Source organism: Dipodomys spectabilis, unplaced genomic scaffold, assembly GCF_019054845.1.
Source record: "Dipodomys spectabilis isolate Male_0828 unplaced genomic scaffold, ASM1905484v1 ptg000516l, whole genome shotgun sequence".
Lineage (NCBI taxonomy): Eukaryota > Metazoa > Chordata > Mammalia > Rodentia > Heteromyidae > Dipodomys > Dipodomys spectabilis.
The window spans coordinates 5715905-5741899 of NW_024871193.1; the positions used below are offsets into that span (position 1 = coordinate 5715905).

The 25995-nt window shown below is 41.7% G+C and overlaps 1 non-coding gene and 1 pseudogene across 1 annotated transcript; one reads left to right on the forward strand and one right to left on the reverse strand.

Annotated features, from left to right (window-relative positions):
- Positions 1 to 11: 11 nt before the first annotated feature.
- Positions 12 to 25171, reverse strand: LOC122099485 (annotated as a pseudogene).
- Positions 21116 to 21278, forward strand: LOC122099506. Its single transcript, XR_006145951.1, has one exon. It is a non-coding gene; the product is annotated as a U1 spliceosomal RNA (small nuclear RNA).
- Positions 25172 to 25995: the final 824 nt, after the last annotated feature.

Consider the following 25995-nt stretch of genomic DNA (forward strand, 5'->3'; position numbering starts at 1 on the left):
CTGTTGCACTGCTAGCAATGGGAAATCTTAAACCTCTTCTTCCACAAGACTTCTTCAAATTCCCCCTGTTCATCAGCAGTGGCATCTTTGATTTGCTGGTACTTGGACACCGGGTCATTGATGTTGCTTTCAGCCTCAGTGAACTCCATCTCATGCATGCCCTCGCTTGTATACCAGTGCAAGAATGCCTTGTGTTGCAACATGGCACTGAACTGCTCTGAGGTGTGCTTGAAGGGTTCCTGGATGGCCGTGTTGTTGCCAATGAATGTGGCCAACATCGTGAGGCCATGTGTGGGAATGTCACACACAAGTGTCTTCACGTTGTTGGGGATCCATTCTGCAAAGTAGCTGGTGTTCTTGTTCTGCAAGTTGAGCATCTGCTCATCCACCTCCTTCATGGACATGCAGTCTCGGAAGATGGCAGCCGCTGTCAGGTAGAAGCCATGGCGGGGATCACAGGTGACCATCGTGTTCTTGGTGTAAACATCTGCTGGGTGAGCTTGGGCACTGAGAGAGCATTGTACTGCTGGCTGGCACGGCTTGTCAGGGGTGCAAGGCCAGGCATGAAGAAGCGCAGGCAGGGCAAGGACACCGTGTTCACAGCCAGCTTGCGCAGGTCTGCATTCAGCTGGGCAGGGAAGCGCAGGCAGGTGGTGACCTTGATCATGGTAGCCAACACAAGGTAGTTCAGGTCTCCATAGGTGGGCATGGGCAGCTTCAGGGTGCAAAAGCAGATGTCATACAGGGCCTTGTTGTCAATGCAGAATGTTTCATCTACATTTTCCACCAACTGGTGGACAGACAAGATGGTGTTGTAGGGTTAGGTGAGGATGATAGGGTTAGGTGGATAAAGGCTCAGCCCAGCACTGGGAACTAGAGTGTCTGGATGTTAGGGAGGAGGGGTGCCCGTTAGCCATCTCCCATGGACTATGATGACATATCAAATATGAAGTTGTCTGGTCTGAAACTCTGGCCAAATGGTTCCAATCTCACTGAGTCTAAGGTGCCAGTGTCCAACATCTTGGGCAAGGGCATGACACTGAAGGTGTTCATGATGCTGTCTGGGAACTCCTCTCGGATCTTGTTGAGACTCAGGGTGCCCATGCCTGAACTGGTGCTACCTCCCAGGGAGTAGGCCAGCTAGAAACCCTGGAGACAGACACACCTTTCTGCTCACCACTTCCAGCACAGTCGGTTCCCTCTGTGTAGTGGCCCTTGGCCCAGTTATTGCCTGCTCTGTTCTGGCCTATCAGACACAAAGACATGATGAGACACATACTCCAGGAATAATGACTTTGCTATATGCATTGTGAAGACTATAGGCTCCTCTGAGCAACTTTGGCTATTATTTTAGATACACTGGTGAAATAAAGGAAATGTTTTCTTTTTTGGGGTCTAGTCGTGGGCCTGAACTCTGGGCCTGGGCGCTGTCCCTCAGCTCTTCAGCTCAAGGCTAGTGCTCTACCACTTAAGCCACAGCACCACTTCTGGCTTTTTTTCCTGATTATATGGTGCTGAGGAATCGAACCCAGGGCCTCATGCATGCAAGGCAAGCACGGTACTGCTTAGCCACCTTCCTAGCCCCCAGGAAATGTTTTCAATGTATCTGGGACCCTACAAATCACCCAGGTTCTAAAGAAAGTAAAGACAATGTGGAGGAAGATACATTTTAACCCAAACCACGTACTTCTAAAAATGAACAGAGCCTGGTGATGGGAAGGGGTCTCAGTGGTAGAGTGCTTGCCTCACATGCACAAGGCCCTGGGATCGATTCCTCAACACCACATAAACAGAAAAAGCCAGAAGGGATGCTGTGGTTCAAGCGGTAGAGTGCTTGCCTTGTGCTGAAGAGCTGAGGTACAGTGCTCAGGCCCAGAGTTCAAGCCCCACGACCGACCAAAAAAAATGAACAGAGCCTGCCTCAATACTGGAAAAGTACTTACTTTCACAGGAGGAACAAGAGAACAGAATGGTCAGAGGGAAGCTTAGCTGCAGGCACTTGTCTGCACCTTGCTCACACATAGCTGTGCTTTGATTTCTGGTGTCCTCAAATGGTTCCCTGTTATTGCCAGGTATTTGAAATGGCCAGAAGCACTGAAACCTTGTTGGAGGCGTTCCCTGCTCGCTGATCATTCCCTTCAGAGGCTGTTTGCAGACTGGTATTTATCTGTGCTGATTGAGTGGACAGGGACATGACTCCTGTGGACTGAAATAGGTGGGTTAGGTGAGGATGATATCTAGATGAATAAAGGCTCAGCTCAGCTCTGGGAACTGGAGTGTCTGGATGTTAGGAAGGAGGGGTGCCTGTTAGCCATCTTCTATGGACCATGCTGGCATACTAAATATGAAGTGTCTGGACTGAAACTCTATGGTTCCGATCCTACTAAGTCTAAGGTGCCAGGCTCTAGGTCCACCATGATGGCCCGAGGAACATATTTGTTGCCTGTGGGAACAAGAGTTGACTTGGGCCTATACTTGACAAGGAACTTAGGAGCAGAGCTTATGATTCTAAGTGGCTCTCAGCATTCATTATAGAAATTACAGCATTTCAGACATGGAAACAGAAAAGATATCTTGAGAATGAATCACCATGCAAGAGGCTTCAGCAACTTTAAGGACGTTTGCAGTTGTCTATTTCCATGCATTTTATTCCTTTGCTTTGGGCATGGTGGCTGAAATCTCAGCTACTCAGGAGGCAAAGATGAGCATCAGGCTTTGAGTCTAATGGGGCAAAAGAAAGATGACAACACCTTTTTTGTTGTTGTTGTTGTTCATGGTGGGGCTTGAACTCTGGGCCTGGGCACTGTCCCTCAGCTCTTCAGCTCAAGGCTAGCACCTCTATCACTTGAGCCACAGTCCAACTCTCAGTTTTCTGAGTTGTTTATTGTAGATAAGGGTCTCAGGGACTTTCCTGCCCAGGCTGGATTTGAACGATGATTCTCATTTCTCAGCCTCCTGAGTAGCTAGGATTATTGGTGTGAGTCATCATTGCCTATCAGCAAGAAGCTTTCTCTTTTTTGTTAATTTTATTTTTATTGTAAAGGTGCTGTATAGAGGAGTTACAGTTACATGAGTAAGGAAATGAGAACATTTATTGTCGAACATTGTTACCCACTCCTTTGTTGTTCTCCCACTATCCCTTCCCTTCCCCAATTAAAAGTAGCTAGGTGCAGAGCACCAATGGCTCATGCCTATAATCTTAGCAACTCTGAAGTTGGAGATCATCACTGTTCAAAGCCAGCCTGGGCAGGAAAGTCTGTGAGACTCTTATCTCCAATAAACTAATAGAAAACCAGAAATGGCACTGTGGCTTAAGTGGTAGGGCTGCTTGTCTTGAACAGAAGAGTTGGGGCACAGTGCATAGGCCCAGAGTTTAAGTGCCACTGCCGACAAAAAAAACAAACAAACAAAACAAAAGAGCCAGGTGTGGCTCTTCAGCAAGTAGATGTAGGGGGAATTCAAGTATAATGCTTTCCTGGGGAAAATACATAAAATTCATATTTCTTGTGTTATAATGTTTCAATAATTGTTATCAAATAGCACATTTCCCTGTATTCAAATACTCAGAGCAACCTTGGGCAATTACTTGCAATTTGCCATTTAACCTGATTTTTCAAAAGGGATATCAGTTAAAATGATATAAACATGAGTTTGAGACTGCCCCCTTCCTAAACAATGACATGAAGAAAACTGGCCATCCTGCCTGATATACAGGATCTAATAAAGACACAACATAAAATACTGTTCATAGCAGTGACACAATTCCACACAACGACTCTCAACCAAGGAACCACAAGATTAAAGTCTTATATCTTACTTAAGCAATATCAACACAAAATACCAAGGTGAGGAAATCCCCAAATGTAGATCTATAAAACTCAAATACATTAAATAGCTCTGTCCTTTTGTTTGCACTTTTTCATTGGTTTATTACACAGGAAAACCAATTATCTACGATTCTGTTTGTATACAATGATGTAGAATGGAAACTCTTTATATAAAATTAAATGAATTTCACATTGACAGTTACAAAAACTGACAATCTACTCTGTAGACTTCAGTAAGGTTGTTTGTATTAGGAAAGACAATATATATCATTTAAAAGCAGTGTTTACACATTATTATTGGGTTTTTCTACATCACGACAATGTTTTTTACTTTAAAAACCTTAAAAAGAATTTATTGTTGGCTAAGTATTCATATTCAAAATGCTGAAGTCCAGAAGTGTTATAGATTTCAAGGTGAGACACTTTATTTATGCTTTATGATTTGGACTATTCACATATATATTAGTGACTGAACATCCCTCTTTAAAATTTTAAAATTTTCAATTTCAAATTTTTTTTTTAGAAATTTAATCTGTATTTTAAAGAGGGCAATGCAACTGGGCTCTGGTTGCTGAAGGGTGAAATTCTAGCTACTCAAAAGTCTGAGATCTTAGGATCGCAGATTGAAGCCAGCTGGGGCAGGAAATTCTGGGAGACTCTCATCTCCAAGAAACTACCTGAAATAGTTGGTGTCATGCCACCTCCTGCGGAGTCTGCATGAGATCGCGTTAGACAAAGAGCTTTAAGGAAGCATGCCTGCAGGAAGGGGGTGTTGGTTCAAGGCTTCCCATACACTTGGCTGCACCTTTATAGCCTCTACCTTTATTCTTACTATATTCTTCTTGGCTGTACATTCGTTGCTTTTATTCTCGTTTTGGCTATTTTTCTATTGATCCGTGAACAGAGCATGTTGTTTCTTTCCAGTCCAATAGAGATGACTTCTCTAAATAATAAAGACTAGGACCAAAGATTAAATGTGGGCGATGCCCCAATCAATCATCTGATGTGACGCTGCCTCCAAAAACTCCTACAACTTCACAAGCGGTTTTGCGGCTCACGCATAGTAAACATAAAAACTTAAAATTTGCAAATATGTTACAACAAGCAGAATTAATGAATTAAACTAAGCTAGAAGGAGTTATCCCAGAAGCCCAGAGAGTTCTAAAAAAAGGAACCCCTGATAATAAAAGGAAAAGAAAGATTGAAGAGATGAAGGACAATGCCTATGCCCAGAGTTGAAGCCCCATGACAAAAAAAAAAAAAAATCCAGGTGTGGCTAGTCAGCAAGTACAGGTAGGGGGAATTCAGTAAAAGGCTTTCCTGAGGAAATTCACAAGTGTATACTCAAAAATTAAAACAAAATATATGGTGGAGTGGCTCAGGTGGATACAGCACTTGACTTACAAGATTGAGGCCCCAAATTCGAACTACAATACCACCCTAAGAAAGGCAGGAACTCCTTCCTTGTCATTAGTATTCCCCAGGGACCTATTCTGCCACAGTATTGGAAGCCGGACAGGAGACACTCACTAGCTGCCTCATTGTAATATACCTCGATTCTCTGCAGCTGTAAGCTGCTGTCTACATAATAGTTGCCAGTGCAGTCAATGTTGTGCTCATCGCTTAGCGTTTCCCCAAACTGAGATGGAACTAGAAGTGTATTATGGCCTAGAATGTTAACTGTCCAAACAATGGATTTTAAAATAACTATAAGAAACCCAAGTCCTGTTGACACAAATATTTTTGTAAAAAAATTAGATTTTTTAAATTAAAAAAAGCACAAAAATTGATGGTATTTTAGTTTTGTTAATCTCTTTGCTATCTGGCTGAATAGAAGACATCTGGGTTCTCCTATGTTTATTCCATCTTACGGGATACCATATTCTGTTTGGATTCTATGATGAGAACCTGGCCTTATATGGACATGAAATTGCCAAAGCAGTAACTTGAAGACTCAGCTAGAAGGGTCTCCAGAACCCCAAGGGTCCTCAGATCAAACACCGACAACCACTGATTTAGAAAACACCCAACTTAAGGGAACTGAGATAGGGCATGAAAACTCAGAGAAATTTGCATTAAGGTGGATGAACTGTTCTCAATTATCTAATACTCATCAGTTGACAAAAAGGGAATCCTCTGTATCTGTCAGCTCAAAGACACTGCACTCCTTTCATTCAAATCAGACCAAAAATGCATTAGTCTATTCCCAGGAAACTAAGTACAATGACTTGAGTCTCAGGTAAGACTAAGACATGCAAGGGATTTGAAACCACCCCAGCCTTGCTTAAAAAACCACACCCACCTGGGCCACACAAATTAGGGAAATTGGGGAAACTATCTGGGGGACTTGATTTCCAGGAGGTTAGGGACTACTATGGAGCCCCACCTACCTCAGCCTAGACATGACCACCACCACCTGCACCCTCCAACCCCATCCTCTTCCTCCTCATCCCCCTAAATTTGAGACTAGGATCCTAGGCCAGTGTCATGCTCCCCTTTGCGCCAATCTGGTTGCCACAGTGGCTTGCCTGTATGTACATGATCTCCCTCACGGTGTAGGGCTGCAAAGAGTTGGATGTGTGTCCTCAGCAGTGGTGTACACAGAGGAAAACAGGTAGGGCTGGGGAGCAGGAATCTGACACAGCCAACTCAGATCCCCATTTAAACGTCTGTTTGTTACGGGGCAGAGGAGATGGGGTGGACTTGATAGGCAGAGCCAGCAGGTGCTCCAACTCAGTCTGCCTACTGCTGGGTAATCAGAGATAGCTACCTGTTATCACTTAACCCTGGCATCCAGCTGTCAGCCTCAAGTCAATTAGCACAGCTGCCACTCTATTTGGAACCTCTTGCCACACTGCCATCCACCTCCCACCCTGACTCACAAGAGAGGCTGAACCCTGGGATCCAGGAAGCAAGAGGAGGGGCTTCCTCTACACAAGGTACTTGTGCCAGAAGCCAAGAACAAGCCTACCATCTATTTTTGATAGGAGGGCCTAGAACTGAAGGGGCACGTTCTGTTGGATTCCATTACTGATTTCCATTCTGGGAAGAGTCAGGGGCTTAGGGCCTTGCCTTCATACTCAGGTTTTCTTTTCTTTTCTCTTAAAAGCAGCTTGCTTTATTACTTAAGCCATAGGTCTACTACAGTCTACTTTTTGTTTCATTTGGCTTCTGCTCCAAGCGTGAGAACTCAGCTCCTGCTCTGTGTATGTGTGTGTGTGTGTGTGTGTGTGTGTGTGTGTTTGGCCGGAGTTAGGCACGTTGGTGTTAGGGCTTGAAATTAAGGCCTGGTGACTCTTTCTGAGATTTTTACTATTATTGAGATTAGGTGATTACCTAAATTTCTCTTATTTCAGAATATTGTGGAATAGTGATATTTAGTTGAAGTCACAAACATATTTTAACCTTCACAATGCAAATTGTCATTATTATGGTCGATAAAGTTTGTGAATTCTATTAGCTTTGACAATACAATTCTATAAGCTTTGACAATACAATTATTTCTTCCAGGTGATATATACATTTCTTTCCTTTTGCTTACTGTAAGATGTTCTGTCTTTCACTCTCATTCCTCTCCTCTCTTTCTGAGGTTTTATTGATTTACTTAGTTAACTGAAGGGTAGATGGCTCTACTACTTGAGCCATAGCTAAACTTCTGCCTTTTTTAAGTGATTAATATGAGGCAAGAATTCCATGGGTAGTCCAGGGCAGTACAGAGAGGCTTGAAATCTGAGGATCAGAGTTCAAAGTCAGCCTGGGCAGGAAAGTCAATGAGCCTCTTAACTCCAGTCAACCTAATAGGTGGAAGATAGTAGAGCTGTAGCCTTGAGCAAAACACTTCAATTTTAAGTCCCTCGACTGAACACACTGAAGCAAGTTTCATGGACTTTCCTGTCCAGTATGGCTTTGAACCATGACCTACAGATTTCTGTTTCCTTAGCATTCAGAATTATAAGTGTGAGTCAACATTTACAAATCTTTAATTACCTCTTCTTTCACCTTTTCAGTTATTTATTATTTCTTTCTTTTTGGCATTTGTTATTAGGCACTAACTATTATGCTGTTTTTTTGTTTCCCTTGAAACTACCATGACCTGCAACTTTGACCACAGGTAAACTACAGGCTGTTTTTCTTTTTTGCAGCTCTTTTTCTAGGGCTTAAACTCAGGTCACAGTGACTGAGGTTCTATTTTTTTTTAATTGAGTGGTGGTTCTTAGGTCTTGAAATTAAGTCATGATGACTTTCCTTGAGGTTTATTTATTTTTACCTTAATAGTAGCTGGTTTCACTACTTGGGCCACAGCTCAACTTTTGCATTTTTTTGTGGTTAATAGGGGATTAGAATATCAACAGAAAGTCAAGAGCATTACAGAAAGGACTGAAATCTGAGAATCATGTTTCAATGCCAATCTTGGGCAAGAAAATCAATGAGACAATTATCTCTAATAACCACCGAGAGGTTGGAAGAAGTAGACCTGTAGCCATGAGCAAAACATAGCAAGTTCAAGCCCCCCTACTGAACACAGTAAAATATGTCTCCTGTACTTTCCTGCCTGGGCTGGCTTTGAACCAAAGTCCTCAGTTTTCAGTAATCTGAGCAGGTAGAATTACAGTTTTGATTTAGAAGGCCTTAATATGCTCCTTTTCCACCTTTTCATTTATTTGATTGTCCCTTCCCCCTTTTTCAAAGTTCATGTCCTTTATTATTAGGGCCTACTCATTTATGCTCAGTATTTAATTAATTAATTTATTGATATTGTCAGTTGTGGGGCCTGAACTCAATGCCTAGGAACTGTCCATCAGGGACACAGCAGGCACACTACTATTTTCAGATATAGTGCCACTTCTACTTAGTTGGAAAAAACAGTCACCAGGGGACCTTTTAGCCGAGGCTGGCTTCCAAATGTGATTCTCATATCTAAGCTTCCTGAGTAGCAAGGATTACAGGCATGAGCCAGAGGCACCTGGCTTGTTTTTTTTAGATCAAAACTAGCAGGCTCTACATTTAGGCCACACTACTTCACTGTCCATGAGATTTTTGGCCTTTTGTTTTTTGCTCAAAGCTAGCAGGAACAAAAACTCAACTCCTGAGGTCTTTTTTTTTGGGGGGGGGAGGCTTGAATTCAAGGCCTAGTGACTCTCGCTGAGGGTTGTTTTGTTTTGTGTTGGGTATTTTGTTTTTCATTTCAAAGCTAGCAGGCTCTACTACTTGAGCCTCAGCTCAACTTCCGCCTCTATTTTTCTTTTAGTGGTTAATAGTAAATAAGAGTCCCATGGGAACCAAGGCACTACACAGTATCCTAAAATCTAAGGATTACAGATTAAAGCCAGCCTGGGCTAGAAAGTCCATCAGTCTCATCTCCAATTAAGCACATGATACAGGAAGTAGTATTTTTAAACTTGAGTAAAAACCCTCAAGTTCAAGCCCATGTCTGGCACACTCAAAAAGAAGTTAGTTGGACTTTCCTGCCCAGGCTGGATTCGAACTGTGATCTTTACATTTCAGCTTGGATTAAAGATATGAGTCTATATTATAAAAAACTAATTGGCTCTTTTCTTCTTCAAATACATTTATTTATTTGTTGGTTCTCTGTCTTGTTTTTAGGGCCTCACCAATCCTGCTGAAGGATAGAATGCTCTAAAACTTTAGTAACAGTTGCAATTTGGTTCATTTTTTAGTTTTGGTGGTTAGTAGGAGGTAAGTATAGACACTCCCACAAGGTCCTGACTTATACTGATTGCGGTTCATTGTCAGGGGACAAGGAAAGTTCATGAGACTCTTATCTCAAATTAACCTCCAAAAGATTGGAAATGGTCAAGCAAAAACTTGTAGATCATATCCCAGAAAGGATCACACACACACTCATACACACACACACACACACACAAAATGGGCTTTTTACACACACACACACACACACACACACACACACACACACACACACACATACACACACAATGGGTTTTATGGGCTTTCCTGTCCTGGTTGGCTTGGAATAGTAATGCTCAATTTCAGTGTTTTGAGTAGCTAGAATTTCAAGTGTGAGCCACCAGTTTCTTGTTAATTTTTATCATTTTTAAGACTCTTTGTGCTCTCTTGCACTTTTTAAAAAAATTTATTTTGTGGTTGTCTTAGTGCTAGATCTGTTTTTCACTTACCTTTTTTAAAACTTTTTTTCTTAGCTTTTTTTATGCTGAAGGTTGCTGCTCTACCACTTCAGCCACAGTTCCACTTCTTTTTGCTGATTAGTTGGGAATAGGAGGCTCACTGATTTTCCTGCCCAGGCTGGTTGTGAACCACAGTCCTCAGGTTTGAGGATACTGTGTAGTGCCCTTGGCTTCCTGTGGGAAACTTCTGTCCTATTTACCACCAAAAGATAAAGAGTGTGGGGCAGAAGTTGATCTGTGGTTCAAATAAGAGAGCCTGCTAGCTTTGAATTAAAAAAAAATACTTGGAAGTCTAATTTTGGTACTAATTGTACACTATTCAAACAAAACAAAACAAAAAAACAAAAACAACTTATGCACAGTGACCAGGTAATAAGGATTCCTAACTGATAACCTGAACTCATTTCCCAAAGCCTTTTTTAGATATATATGGTCATTTGTGTCAGCTGAGGAGAGATTAAAGAACAAGGCTTTACAGGCCAGTTATTCAGGACTTGGAAATCAGGATCCATTGGCAAAGCTTTTCAGAAAATGACTAAAAACTCACTCTTCACAATTCCAAATGGTTCTTCCCTCTGTGCAAGGGAAAGAGGGATGAGAAGGAAGAAATATGGGAACTAAGAACCCTCAAACAAGGTAAGTTATGTTAACTTTATTAGATAAAGTAAAACATAGGTGTACGGTGTGCAATCCAGAAAAGGACATGTCACCTCTGTGTGGATCCCAGTTAATTTAGTTAATCGATGGTAAGGAGTAAAACCCACTATTGTATTTATAGAAAGGAGCTACATGGCAGGCAAGTCAGTTCACTAACCTCAAGGATTTTGAACATAAAGGAGTGAAAGTGTTTGACTCTGTTTGGGTAACAGGAAGGAACAGAGCTGAGGAGGACTGAGATGTGCAGACATTCCCCAAGAAAGATCTCACTGACATCAAGTCTTCAGATGCATGCTGGTTGCCAGTGGCTTATGCCTGTAATCCTACTCAGAAGGCTTAGATCTGAGGATTGTGGTGTGAAGCCATCTGGGATAAGAAAGTTTGTAAGGCCTTTATGTTTTGCAACTCAAGAATATTCATATTTGTTGCTAATTGCAACCCAAGGCAGTGCAATAGGATACCAAGCTGAAGAAAATTAGAAAATACACGGACAGGTGTAGAGAAAAAGAAAAAAAAATCAATGAGGACCTGGGGTCCCAAGGCTTACTGGCACTTGGGCCCCAGGTCATACAAGCAATCATATTTATTTGGATTCACACTGGGAAGGTTACCATGGATACATGCAAAAATGAAGCTTCTATATGGCAATCAGAGCCACCACAGTGAGTGAGAAACACTGGTTCCCTTTTTGTTTTGAGAAAGGAGAATGCAACCTAGAGAAAATCCAGACATTTGGTCTATTTTATCTAGCTTCCTAGGTTAAGTTGTCAATTCTTTTACCTCCCAGGCTTCAAGGCCTTTAAAGCACTATGGAAGCGGGCAATAGCTTAACACTCTCCAGAGCTGTGCTTTTTTTTTTAATTGTGAAAATACCATACAGAGGAGTTACAATTACATTGACAAGATAGTGAGTACATTTCTTATCAAGCATTGTTGCCTCCTCCTTTGTTTCCCCTTACCATCCCTTCCCCTCTCAACCCCCCTTCCTTCCCTCCACCCCCTACCGAAGTTGTAAAGTTCATTTTTCAACATAACATCTTATACATTTCATTGTTTTAATGGGGTCACCTGTAACCTTATTTATATATTTATTTCTTTTTTTTTTTTTATTGTGAAAATACCATACAGAGAGTTACAATTGCATGGGCAAGATAATGAGCACATTTCTTATCAAGCATTGCTGCCTCCTCCTTGGTTTTCCCTTCCTATCCCTTCCCATCTCCCATCCCCCCCCATGTCGTGCCCCCCACCCCTCCCTCCAGCTCTTCCTACCCCCCCCAAAGTTGTAAATTTCGCTTTTCGACATAACGTGTTGTACATCTCATTCTTGCAATGGGTCCACCAGTATCCCTATTTAAACAATTTGTTTTTTTTTCCTTCCTTTCCACAAATTATACCAACATCAACTACAGTGAAAGCAGGGATAATTCCATGGGGAGGTACATACAAAGCAACAAAGAAATCATTTTATAAATATGTTGGAAACAATCTCAAGAAAGAAAAAAAAACATTTGAATCCTTATCTTGGGGTTCATTTCACCTAACATCAACTTGTCTGACAGTTTCTGTTTGTCTCAGACATATACTAGTTATTTCAAATAAGGGAAACCATGGGACTTATATTTCTTTGGGCCTGGCTTACTTCACAGAGCTGTGTTTTAACCTTTGCATAGTCAGCTCTCAGCTTTCTGAGTACTATTCAGGTGATGTTCCAACCTCTCAAACCTTTTCCAGGTTCAACAGCTCAGCTTGAGTCTCCTACACCTATTAATATTAATAGTATGGATTACAAACAGTAAAAAGAGAAAAATAACATTATACATTTAAACAGAAATAACTGACTTCATTCATTTATACAGGACAAAAAATTTAGCACTGCTGTTTAAGTCACTAATAACACTTTTTTAAGATATACTTTCATGGCTTTCATAAAACTTCCTATATAGTCCTTAGAGTGTCTTTTTACCTCCCATTTTTATTTATTGCATTTGCATAGTAGTATATCATCCTTAAAATCATATCACCTCATAATTAAAGTTTATCTTGTAAGTAAATACTTGTGAGACTTCAATAAAATATCAAAAAAGCTGAAAGTGGAGCTGTGGCTTAAGAGCTATAGTACAAGCCTTGAGCAAAAGAGGCTCAGGGGCACTGTCCAGACCCAAAGTGGAATCTCTAGTGTCCACACATACACCCCCCCACCCCAGACCCCACACACAATCAGATGATAATGTCTATGAAGTTCTTCCTTAGGATGATCTTGGTGATGCATTTGTGGTAGTAGACAGCAGAGTCGCTGTAGTATAACACGTGTCTAAGACCTGGCATTAGCAAAGGCTATCATGTAACATATCCAACATAATGTCCAGCTCTCTTGATGGTAGATCTGCACATCTTGGGACTTGATGGGACCCATGTACTCTTCAACTAGCTTTCCCATCCTCTGTGCCACCTGCTGCAATGATTCATTATCCACACCAAATATGCTTTCATAACCTTTCCCTAATTATCTGAATACTGGATGCCAGAGATGTCACGGAGACACTCTGTGGCTATTCCCCTCCCTGACAGTCCATTTTACCTCCTATGCTCTCCTCACAGATGTGGGCAATGGTCTCTGAGAGACTTCATGCCTGATCTTGGAGAGATTTAGTTTTATTGTATCCATAAGCTGTGGGAAATCATGCAGTGAAGGGTCCAGGTTAGGAACATAGCTCCTCCTTCTGGAGGTTTTCCTGTATGTTCTCTTGGCCATTGAACAGAAGTGGGGACTCTGAAAGGGAACTTATATGGTGTTCTCTGTCTGTCTTGGTCCATATAACATAGAACCACTTTCCCATCCCTTTAATGATTTAGACATGCTCCATGTGATTTGTGCTGCACTGCTCTCAATGTAGTAACAACGTAGAGGACACAACTGGATGTTGTGTGGATAGCTGTCAGTACTTGGGCATGAGTCCCCTTCCAGGCAGGGCCCATAACTCCATGCTGGGAAAGTGAGAGGAAGATTAGCTGGCTTATATCTGTGTAATCTGAATGACCCCAGGAGGCATTGAGGCCTCCTCTTCATGCCCATGGCCCCTCAGCATATTGATAAAGAATGACACACCATGCCCAATCATCACCAAAATGCTCACCTGGTCCTGGGCATTATCACCACCGTCTCACCCACTTCTAGCAAATTCTCTTTTTCAAGGCCTTGCCAATCCTCCTCCTTGCATTCTCAGTTAAAATACTGCTGTCCATGAATAAAGAGCAGAAGACAAGGAAGCAGGTACCCTAAGGAAAGTAAATACTGGACCTCTTCCATGGTGAGAAGATAATGCAACCTGCAACTATAGAATAGCGAAGGAGTTAAGATGGTTGTGCACACAGTTTGTGCAGAAAAAATGCCAGACCTAGTATGCCCTGTTCAGAGTTTCAGTCCATAATCGTCTCTAACAAGGACATCTCAGGTACAGATAAACCAAGTTCATAGTGTCTTTCCTTCTTTTATTCTGTGCCTTTCTGGGGCTTGCACTCAGGAAATGGATACTATCCCTGTAGTTTATGTTTTTCCCCTCAAGGCTACTGCTTTACCACTGGAGCCACAACTCTACTTCTAGGTTTTTTTGTACATAATTGGAGATAAAAGTCGTACAGGCTTTCCTACCCAAGTTGGCTTCAATCACTGATCCTCAGCCTCATGAATAGCTAGGATTACAGGCTTGGCCACTGAGCCTGGCAGCAATACTCTTCCTTTTTTATTTCCTTTTCTTTATTTTTTTTGTAAGTTATGGGCCTGAATTCTGGGCTTGGGCACTGTCCCTCATCTCTTCAGATCAAGGCTAGTGCTCTACCACTTGAGCCACAGTGTGCCTTCCAGCTTTCTTTCTGCTTATATGGTACTGAAGAATTGAATTCAGGGCCTCATGAATGCAAGAAAAGCACTCTACCATTGAGCCACCTTCACAGACTCATCTTTCCTTTTCTTAAAAAAAATATTATTAGGAATATGATGTTCAGAGGGGTAACAGTTAAGTCAGTTAAATTAAACAGTTGTCAGGTAATGAATACATTTTTGGGGGACAATTACACCCCTTCCCTTGCTCTCAGTTTATCCCTTCCACTGTGGCTTTTTTGTGGTTAACTGGAGGTAAGAGTCTTCCAGACTTTGCTGCCCAGGGTGACTTTGAACCACAATCCTCAGACATCAGTCTGCTGATGAGCTAGGATTAGAGGCTTGAACTTTAAAGTCAGGGTGACTGTTCTGAAGATTGTTCTATATTGCCTATGGGCTGTGGGCCTGAATGGACTTAGGCAGTGAATGCCAGGCAGGTCTGTCATCCGGAAGCATGTGTCCTACTTAAGCCTGACTGGCTCTCAGAACAGATAGGTGATGCTTTCAGAGCAAGAACCAGTGTGTACTAGCTCAACAGAAGTCCTCACTATATTTATCTCATTCAACAACTACTGGGTTGCTTATATTATCAACACTTTCTTTCTTAAGAACATTTGTATTGTAAGATTGAAGTAACTACAGATTTGTAATGGCCTAGGAATATATGTGTGTTATCAGATTTAATATCCAAACTACATAACTGCTCCGAATCATTTTATTTATCTTAAAGTAGTTCTTGAATAATACTCTTTATTAGTAATGATATTATTAATATAAGTATTAAAGTTCTCCAAACAAGTTTCTCTTATTAGATGAATTCTTACAGTGACATTGATATTACTTTCTTTTTTTGGGGGGGGGTCCAGTTGTGGGGCCTGAACTCTGGGACTGGGCGCTGTCCCTCAGCTCTTCAGCTCAAGGCTAGTGCTCTACCACTTGAGCCATAGCGCCACTTCCAGCTTTTTTCTTATGTGGTGCTGAGGAATCGAACCCAGGGCCACGAGCATGCAAGGCAAGTGCTCTACCACTGAGCCACCTTCCCAGCCCCAAAGATTCTTTTTTTTTTTTTTTGGTTGGCCGTGGGGCTTGAACTCTGGGCCTGGGCACTGTCCCTCAGCTCTTCAGCTCAAGGCGAGCGCTCTACCATTTGAGCTACAGCGCCACTTCTTACAGTGACATTGAAAGCATCTTCTGGAGCAGCAATGGAAAAGATACTTGGTGAATACTAAGAATGAGGGATGAGAAGTGTGAAAAACAGAACTAAGAGACTTACAAGTGTGACTGGGAAACATCTTCCACAGAGCAGAATCCCAGACTTTTGAAGGTGAGTCGGTCTGAGAATAGGTCTTCAACCAGTTCACGTGACCACATGGGTGAGTCTCAATGTTGCCACATAGATATTATTTTGATTCCTATATGAAACACTCATGTCTGATGGGCTTTCACAACACCAGATTTATGAAAGTTTGCTGTCTTCTTTCCTTCAATATTACTTCACACTTCACTATTGAGTGCATTTTTTTCTTTTAAAACATGAAAACTCAACACCATCTTTTGGACTGAGGTGTTTCCTGTCTCCCTAAAAATAGCTCTGTTATTTAAGAGGCTTCCTGACAGGTTCCAGTGCCTCACTTCTTTAATACTAGCTACTCATGAGGCTGGGATTTGAAGATCATAGTTGAAGCCTGCCATGGTAGGAGAGTCCATCAGAATCTCATCTCCAATCAATTACCAAAAAAGCCAGAAGTGGAGCTGTGGATGAAGTGGTAGAGCAGCAAAAAAGGCATAAGGGCAGGTTGCACTCAGCCTCAGCCTGAGCCTCAGCCCAGCCTTCAGGCACACACACACACACACACACACACACACACACACACACACACACACACACGTGTCTTGTCCATGGGGTCCCATGAAATCGTTGGAGACCTGTCTTCAAATGGACTCACCCTTATATTCACGCCATTAATGTGGAAATTGGCTCTCAGTCACCTATAGATCTATTGGTTCAGGTTGTGTATTTTGCATCCCACTTCCTCTGCTTGTTTTCTGAGGTGAGTTTTGTAGCTCAAAACAGTTGTCCATACACTTCAAGATGCTGCTTATGGTCTCAGGGCCTGCATTCACACTCCAAATGGAAAAATAAAATATAACCTGAGACCGTCTGCTTACTTTGAGGACCATCTATTCAGGCAAGGGCAGCTCCCTATGAATGGCATACTGGAAGCCAGGCTCAGGGTGTTCAAACAGACAGAAGCGAGGTGTGGAGGGCTTGAGTTGTTCTGAGGAAAAGCAGAGAATGGAGGAAGACAGAGAAACTGGGAAAAGACAATCTACCTTCCCATGTTTCCTTGCAGTTTCTGATCCATAGTACAACCTTTGCTAATTGTTCTGCTGTGTGTGTGTGTGTGTGTGTGTGTGTGTGTGTGTGTGTGTGTGTGTCTCCGTGAATGTTTGCATGTACACAGTAGTTCTGGGCCTTGAATTCAAGGGCTGGGCACTGGGATGTCAGGATGAATGTGAGCAAGTATATCATATGCGTGTGTGGAAGTAACTCCATCAAACCTCTCAGTGTGTGCAACTAGTATATACTAATGAAAGTGAAAAAATGATTAAGCAATGCTCAAACTCCTTCCTAAGCTATTTAGAGATAACTTTAAAAAGTATGAGAAAGCATTGTTGGTAGGGGATATGAAAACAGCTGTAGTTAAAACTATGGGATTATTCAAGGCAGGTCCTAGTGGCTCATATTTGTACTCCTAGATGCTCAGGAAGCTGAGAACTAAGGATCATTATTTGAAACCTGCCTAAGCTGGAAAGTTATGACACTCTATATAAGATATACTACTCAGAAAAAGCTCAAAGTGGTGCTCTGGGACTCAAGCAGTAGAGTGCCCTAAATTCAAACCACAGGACTGGCAGAAAAAAAAGAAATAGTCCAAACTTAAGATGTCTAGGGAGTTTTAGAATAACTGTCCTATAAAAACAAATTACTATATCTTGGTGTTCATTTGTTGTTTTTGTTTTAGATTTATTATGTAAGTGTTTGGTTTCCTTTGTATATTCTTCCCCCTGTGGTATATCCCCTGTTGTCACTGTACTTGACTTTGATACCCTGCATCTTGTAGATACATTTTTCTAATTTGGGGAGGGGAAGGGAAATAACAAAATGCTAAAACAAGGACACAGGATGACCCGTTGCAACAATGACACCCATAAGACAGTATGTTGGAAATGAACTTTACAACTTCGGGTGGGGAGGGGAGGAGTGTGGGAGGTGGGGGAGGTAAGGGATAGTGGAAGAAAAACAAGGGAAGGGGTAACAATGCTTGACCAGAAATGTACTCATTGCCTTATTTATGTAACTCTAACCCCTCTATAGACTCTTTACAATAAAATAAAATTTAAAAAATGAAAAATAACTAGTTACAGCTAAAGTAGGAAAGGAAAAAAAACCTTTCACCCACTGGCCTGTGGCAACAGTAATTAGAAATACACAGTCAGTACAAATAAATTGCAATCCCCCTAGAGATTCATGCCTATGGCTACTTCACCTTCTTTGTCCCCAGGAGAAAGTCAGGAGAAATCAGTACAAGCTTCCCATCCTGTGACAGTCTACTCAATACCTGTACCAAGATTGTCATCTGTAGGATATCAGATGGAAAAAGTCAACATTCCTTCCAAAAGGGTCTCAAATGAGCCTTATAAACCATAGCCTCCTACTGTCCTGATTTAAATCTTATTTCCCTTCCCAAGCTACAAATACATATAAACTTGTGGAGGCCTCTAGAGAGATGGACAAAGACTTATAAAATATATACTATATTTCACACCTGTAGAAAACTAAAACTAGATCCTTATATAGCACCCTGCAACAGAATCAACTCCAAATGGATCAAAGACCTTGGAGTCAAAGGAGATAGCCTGAAACCATTACAGGAAGGAAGAGGAAAACCTCTAGGTCTCCTTGGCACATGCCGAAAATTTCTTAATAAAGGCCAAGAAACACATAAAATCATAGAAAAGTTGGACAAATGGGATTGCATGAAACTGCAGAGCTTCTGCATGGCAAAGGACATAGCTAGCAAGATCAATAGAAAGCCCAAGTACTGGGAGAAGATCTTCACTAGCCATACAATGGACAAGGGTCTCATATCTAAAATATATTTAGAACTCAAAAAATTAAATTCCCCAAAAACAAATCCTCAAAGAAACAACTGCCCCATGAATAAGTGGGCTAAAGACTTAAAGAGAAAGGTCTCTGAAGAGGAAATAGGAATGGCCAATAGACACATGAAGAATAAAAATGAAAATCAAGACAATGTTGAGATTCCACCTCACCCCAGTTAGAATGGCTATAATCAAGAACTCTAATAATAACAGATGATGGAGGGGATGTGGTCAAAAAGGAACCTTACTGCATTGTTGGTGGGAGTGTAAACGTGTTCATCCCCTTTGGAAAGCAGTATGGATATTCTTCAATAGACTCCACATAGAGCTTCCCTATGACCCAGAAATCCCACTTTTGAGCATTTACCCAAATGATTGCAAACAAGGCTATATTAAAGCTACCAGCACAATTGTTTATTGCAGCATTATTTACCATAGCTAGGATATGGAACCAACCCAGGTGTCCCTCAGTAGATAAATGGATCAAGAAAATGTGACATATATATGTATATATACATATACATGTATATATATATATATATATATATTTATACACACACACACACACACACACACACACGTACACAATGGAATTCTATGCCTCCATTAGAATTACATCACCCCACTTGTTAGGAAATAGAAAGACTTGGAAAAAATTATATTAAGTGAAATAGGCCAGGCCCCCCCCAAAACGTAGGTCTTATAGTTTCCCTTTTTTTTCAATAACTAGTATATGTCTAGGACAAGAAGAAAAAATCAAAAGCTATGTACATATGACCATATAGGATGATGTTAAGTGAAATAAACCTCAAGATAGTAACTCAAGTGCTTTTTTCTTCCTTGCTATTGTTTTTAACATATTTATAATGTACTATGTGATTTTTTTTGTTTCTCTGGTATGTTCTTCCTCCAAGGTATTACTCTGTATTCACTGTATTTGTTTCTGGTGACCTGCGTCTTATATGTACATAACAAGATGCTTAAGTAAGGATACAGTTTAACCCATTGTAACAATGAGATGTACAAAACACTATGTTGAAAACAAACTTTACAACTTTTGTGGTGGATGGGAGGTGTTGGGAAGGTGGGAAGGGAAGGGATGTTTGGGGAAAAAGAAAGGAGGAGGTGACAATGCTCACTAGGAAATGTGCCCACTACTTTACTCATGTAACTGTAAACCTTCTGTACAATATTTTTACACTAAAAATATTTTAAAAACAGCTTAAAGAATATATACTATGTTTCAATAAATTGAATGAGGATAAAAGGCATGTTTTGAATTTTATTTTTAAAATAAAATGAGGGCTGGGAAGGTTGCTTAGGGGTAGAGTGATTGTCTTGCATGCATAAGGCCCTGAGTTCCATTACTCATCACCACATAAGTCGGAAAAAGCCAGAAGTGGTGCTGTGGCTCAAATGGTAAAGCACTATCCTTCATCTAAAGACCTGAGGGACAGTGACCAGGCCCAGATTTCAGAGTTCAGGCCCAATGACTGACAAAATGAAAGAGAGAAAGAAAGAAAGGAAGGAAGGAAGGAAGGAAGAAAGGAAGGGAGGAAGGAAGGGAGGGAGGGAGGGAGGAAGAAAGTTGAGATAGTGTCCAGAGCCAAAGTTCAAGCCCTGAAAAAGTACCCCCTCACCAAACACAAAATCATACACAGGGCTGAGATTCAGCTTAGCAACTTACCATGCATGAGTTTTGATCCCTAAAACAAGGAAAGGGAGGGATTGGGTGAGGGAAGAGAGAGGGAGGGAGAAAAGGATAGGGAGAAATAACAGCATATAGAAAAGAGGGTAGCTCTGCATAATAAATGATATTCACTAGGGTACATGGTCAGGCAAACATTTTCTGTAAAGGAACAGAGTAAGTACATCCAGGCTTTGGGAGTCACATGATATGTCCTAAGTATTCCATTCTTCTGTGGCAGTGTGACAGGGGACACAGATAAAATGAATGCATTATAACTTTACTAACATTCACTGAAACTTGAATTCTATTTTTATTTGAAATATGGCTAGTGCAACTGTGTGTCTGAATTTTTAATTTTATGTAATTTTGCTTACTGTAAGTATTGTCACTTACAACTTTGTGGCTGGCTACTCCACTGAGTAGAACAAGTCTGGCCACTGATGAAGTCTTAGAGCACCTCCAAAGTAATCCAGGAATACAAGCCACGGAAGTCACTCAGCTTTTTGGTAGTCACAGTAAGAAACAGTAAAATAAGAAAATAAATAAAACCTTCAATTAAAAACACCAAAGGAGCTTTAATAAAAATTCAGCAAAATTTATCTAGTATTTAAAGCTTAATCCTCAGATTTCAGCATTCTGAGTAGCTAGGATTACAAATGTGAACTACTCTCATGTGTTTGTTAGTTTTTTAAATACCAAGTCAGCCTTGTTACTTACCTGGCACTTGTTACTTACCTGGCAGGGGAGATACTATGATCATGAAGATGGTTTTCCAGGGCCAGGCTTATCTATTGCACTTCAGATGTGCTGACCCCTGAGATTTCCCCAAATGTGGGAAATTCGACTGTATAATTTGTGGTAGTGGGGGACTGTGTTAGTTCTCTCCACTGGATGGATAGATAGATAGATAGATAGATAGATAGATAGATAGATAGATAGATAGATAGATAGATAGATAGATAGATAGCATTGTATTTTATATTGGCCTCATCTGCTTTCCTGCACTCAGCAGTCACTTGGTCCTAAGGACTACTATAAATGATGAGGTACCTCTAGGACTACTTTGTAGTTGCTAGGAACTACAAGGAGTAGAGAAATCAGCTTGAACTCACCATGAGAAAATAAATGAGGAATTTGGGTGCAGGTGGCTTACACATGTAATCGTGAGATCTGAGGATTGCAGTTCAAAGCCAGCCCATATAGGAAAGCTCATGAGATTCTTATCCTCAATTAACCACCAGAAAACCAGAAGTGGGCTCTGGCTCAAGTGGTAGAGCACTTCACTTGAGCTGAAGAGCTCAGGGACAGTACCCAGAGTTCAAGTCCCATGACTTACAAATAAAAAGAAAGAAAACAAATGAGTGACCAGAGCCAATGGCTCATACCTGTAATTCTAGCTAGTTAGAAGGCTGAGATCTGAGGATCAAGGTTCAACACCAGCCTAGGAAGGAAAATCTATGAGATTCTTATTTCCAATTAAGCACTGAAAACCATAAGTGACAATGTAACTCAAAGTGTTAGAGCACTATCCTTGAGCACAAAAGATCAGGGACAGGATCCAGGACCTGAGTTCAAGCCCAACAACCGACCAAAAAAAAAAAAAAAGGAATGAGAAGCCACCTTAATGAAATAGCTAGGCAAGTACAATATACAGAATAACTCCGCCCTTCCTTCTTTTCTTCCTTCTATTCCTTCACATCCTTTCCCCCTTTCTATCCTAGAACTTAAACTCAGGGCCTCATGCATTTTAGGTAGGTACTTTACCAGATGAGCCATACACCTGCTTTTTTTGGCTTTAGTTATTTTTCTTTCTTTCTTTCTTTTTTTTTGGGGGGGGGGGTCCAGTCGTGGGGCCTGAACTCTAGGCCTGGGCACTGTCCCTCAACTCTTCACTTAAGCCACAGCGCCACTTCTGGCTTTTTTCTTTTTGCTTATGTGGTGCTGAGGAATCGAACCCAGGGCCTCAGGCATGCAAGGCAAGCGCTCTACCACTGACCACCTTCCCAGTCCTCATTTTTCTTTTCTTGGTTATGTAACTTGAACTCTGTGCCTGGGTGTTGTCCCTGAGTTCTTCAGCCCAAGGTGAAGGCTCTACTGTTTGAGCCACAGTACCACTTCTGGCTTTCTAGTGGTTTATTGGCGATATGAGTCTCACTGGGCTGCCTGGCCTGGCTTTGATCTGTGATCTTCAGATTTCAGCCTCCTGTGTAGCTAAGATTACAGGCATGAGCCACCTGCGCCTGGCTTGGCTTTAGCTATTTTTGTGGTAGGGTTTTATGTCTATGACCAGGCCAGCATAGACCATAATCCTTCTTTTTACCCTTTCTGAGTAGATGAAATAAGAAGCACAATGCATTGGGTTCAATATTGATTGAGATCCAATATTTTGAATGTTTTTCCTGGGCTAACATCAAATCATAATCCTCTCTGTATCTGTCAAGACCCAGCAGCTAGCATTACAAGTGTGAGCTCCCATCCCTGGCTCAAATTTCTGATGACTAAAACATCTGAACAGAGTTTTAATAATTTTAAATGATGAATTTGGGGGCAATGGGTGCTCTTACTTGCCTAGTTGCAAATTGCACCAAAAATTCCAAATATTAACTTTTGATTTCCTAGAGTACATTAAATAAGCAGATAAACTTTAAAAAGCAATTAACTAAAGAAAAAAGCTAAACAGAATACATCCTTACCATTGTAACTTTGGACTAACACCTTGTCAATCATTGCTTCCATCATAGGTTTTTGTCTGGGCAGTATATTCCATACACGGATGATGCCACCCCCAAGGTTGTGGGCTAAACAGCCTATATCCACAGGAGTGAAAGCCAGGCTCTAGGCAAACACACCAAAGGAAGGCAGGGTCCAGCAGCATTGTACGTGGCAATGTCCCAACATATGACCCGAAGTTTTAGGGCAGCTTAAATAAAGCTTTTTCCTTAGGAATAATACTGTATTAAGGCATACCTCTTCTTCTGGGTTTATCACTGCTTAATTGGAGACAAGTCTCATGGACTTTCTGCTTGGGCTGGCCTGAAATCATGTTCCTCAGATCTCAGCCTCATAAGCAGCAAGGATTATAGGCATGAGCTACCAATGTCTAAATTGATTATTCCTTTAATAAAAATCAAAATGGCTACAGTATGGTTTAACAGAGAGCTTGAATCCTTTTCTGAGCCTTATAAATTTTCTGACTAGAAGCAGAATGACAAACTGACATGTGGGAAACAATGTACCATATTAAACCATTTTTCAGTAGAGGATCTGGCTCATCAGTTTGGCTCTTGTCCTCCTATTCTAATGGTGACTTTTCTGCCCGGGCTGGATTCAAAACACAATCCTTACATCTCAGCCTCTTGAGTAAGATTATAGGCATGAGCCACCTGTCCCTGGCACCATCCACATTTCTGTACAAGTGAATAAAACTCAGTGATGTAGTGTCTACCTCTTTAACCCAAAGCAGGTAAGAAACCAAAATTGAATTTGAAATTCAGTTGAATATGAGTCTATATTCTTAACAACAGGGTTGTAAATTATTTGGTCTTTGCACAAGTCTCTTAGTAGATAAAGCACACATGTCATGATTTTTCTATTTCAAATGGTCCATGAGAGATAGCTCGGCATGGTATGGTAAGCCTGTAATTCCATCACTTGGGAAGCTGAAGCAGAAGCAAAATAAGTTCAAGGCCATCTTGGCTATGTAGTGAGATGCCATTTCAGAAGGGCAGGAAGTAAATGGCTCCTGATTATATAAGCCTTGGCAATTACTTTCCCATCTTCTGTGTCTACAAAGAGAAGCCTAAGACTCCAAGGCCAAACAGAAAACATGACCCAAAGACTAACACAAAACAACTGGATACCAGCTGTGTCGACTCATTCTTGGGCCAATAGAGTGTCAACCAAAGGCACTCTTGAACAGTTGAGTCTATGTCCCCTCCTCTTCTCTTCAGAAAGGGTCATTTCAAAATCATCATTCCTAGAAATTAAAAGACATCAGTGATATTAGGATTTCCATTCCAGCATATTTATAAGTCAGTGAACACTTAAGACATTGGCAACTATACAATTAAGTGACTAGCAAGTGGAACATGGTACATGAAGACACTAATAGTTCATAGTATATGGTCTGTGAATTAGAACTTATTAAATTTGCTACCATAGCTGCAGCAGGTGGAGTAACAGTTGGGGGAGGCAGCAGCAACCTTGGCTCCAGCCCCTTGACCTCCGGAGTGCATCATGGAACCTAGCAGCCCTTCACAAAGGCTGGGAGAGAAGAGAGCTGCCATGGAATGCTAGGATCATGCCTCTGGTGTGGCATGCGACCATCACCTCACTTCTGCTTCCTGGCTAGATGAATAGGGGCCGCATGCCTGTGTCACCTCACTCCTGCTTCTGGTCTGGGTGGGTAGGAGCCGTGTGCCTGCACCACCTCACTCCCACTTCCAGTCTGGGTAAGTGTGGGCTGCATGCCTGTTTCACCTCACTCCTGCTTCCACTCTAGGTGAGTGGGGGCCACGTGCCTGTGTCACCTCACTCTTGCTTCTGGTCTGCATGAGTGGGGGAGTAAGGGCCATGCTGCCTGTGTCACCTCACGACAGCCTCCGGTCTGGGTGGGTAGGGGCCATGTCCCTGCATCACCTCACTACTGCTTCCTGGCTGGATAAGTCTGGGCTTGGTGCCCTTGTCACCTTACTCTGTCTTCTGGTCTTAGTGAGTGGGGGCTGCTTACCTGTGTCACCTCACTCCTGATTCCAGTCTGGGTGAATAGGGGAGTAGGGTCCATGTGCCTGCACCACCTCAATCTTGCTTCCGGTCTGGGTTCGTCTGACTGGCTGTGAGCTAATTACTATGTCCAGATGCTGTTTACCAGCCCACGCCAGACGTTAGACTTTTCCAGTTCTCATAACAAAGCATGACATTAATGGATTAGGATGGCACCTTGCTAGGTTTGAGAACCATGTTATTAAATTGTGTGTGTTTGCATGTGCACTGGTCTTGGGCCTTGAACTCAGGGCCTGAGGTCTATCCCTGAGGTATTTGATCAAGGTAGAGCTCTACTTCTTGAGCCACAACTCAACATATGGCATTTTTTTGTGGTTAATTGGGACTAAAAGTCTCCCAGATTTTCCTGTCTGGGCTGGCCTTGAACCACTATCCTCATATCTCAGACTTTTCAGTAGCTAGGATTTACAGGTGTGAGCTACTGGTGCCTCTGTATTTGCTTGATTACCAACCAGAGAGAACTGTGCTTGGTAAGTGTTCTGGAGGAAAAAGAATTGAACTCTTCCAATGAGCAATGGTGAAAATACTCAGGTTCTAGCCCGGCATTGGTGGATCAGGCCTCTAATTCTACCAATTCAGGAATGTGAAATCTGAGAATTGCAATTAGAAATTAGTGTGTGGAGGTCAGAGTTCTTGAGACTCTTTATCTCCAACAAACTATCACAAACCTGGAAGTGGCACTGTATCTAAGTGGTAGAGCACCAACCTTGAGGGAAAATGCACACAGACAGCACTCAGGCCATGAGTTCAAGTCCAAAGACCACAAAAAAAAAACAAGAAAAAATTGGGTTCTTCAGTAGAAGTTGATCATTATAAATATCTCTT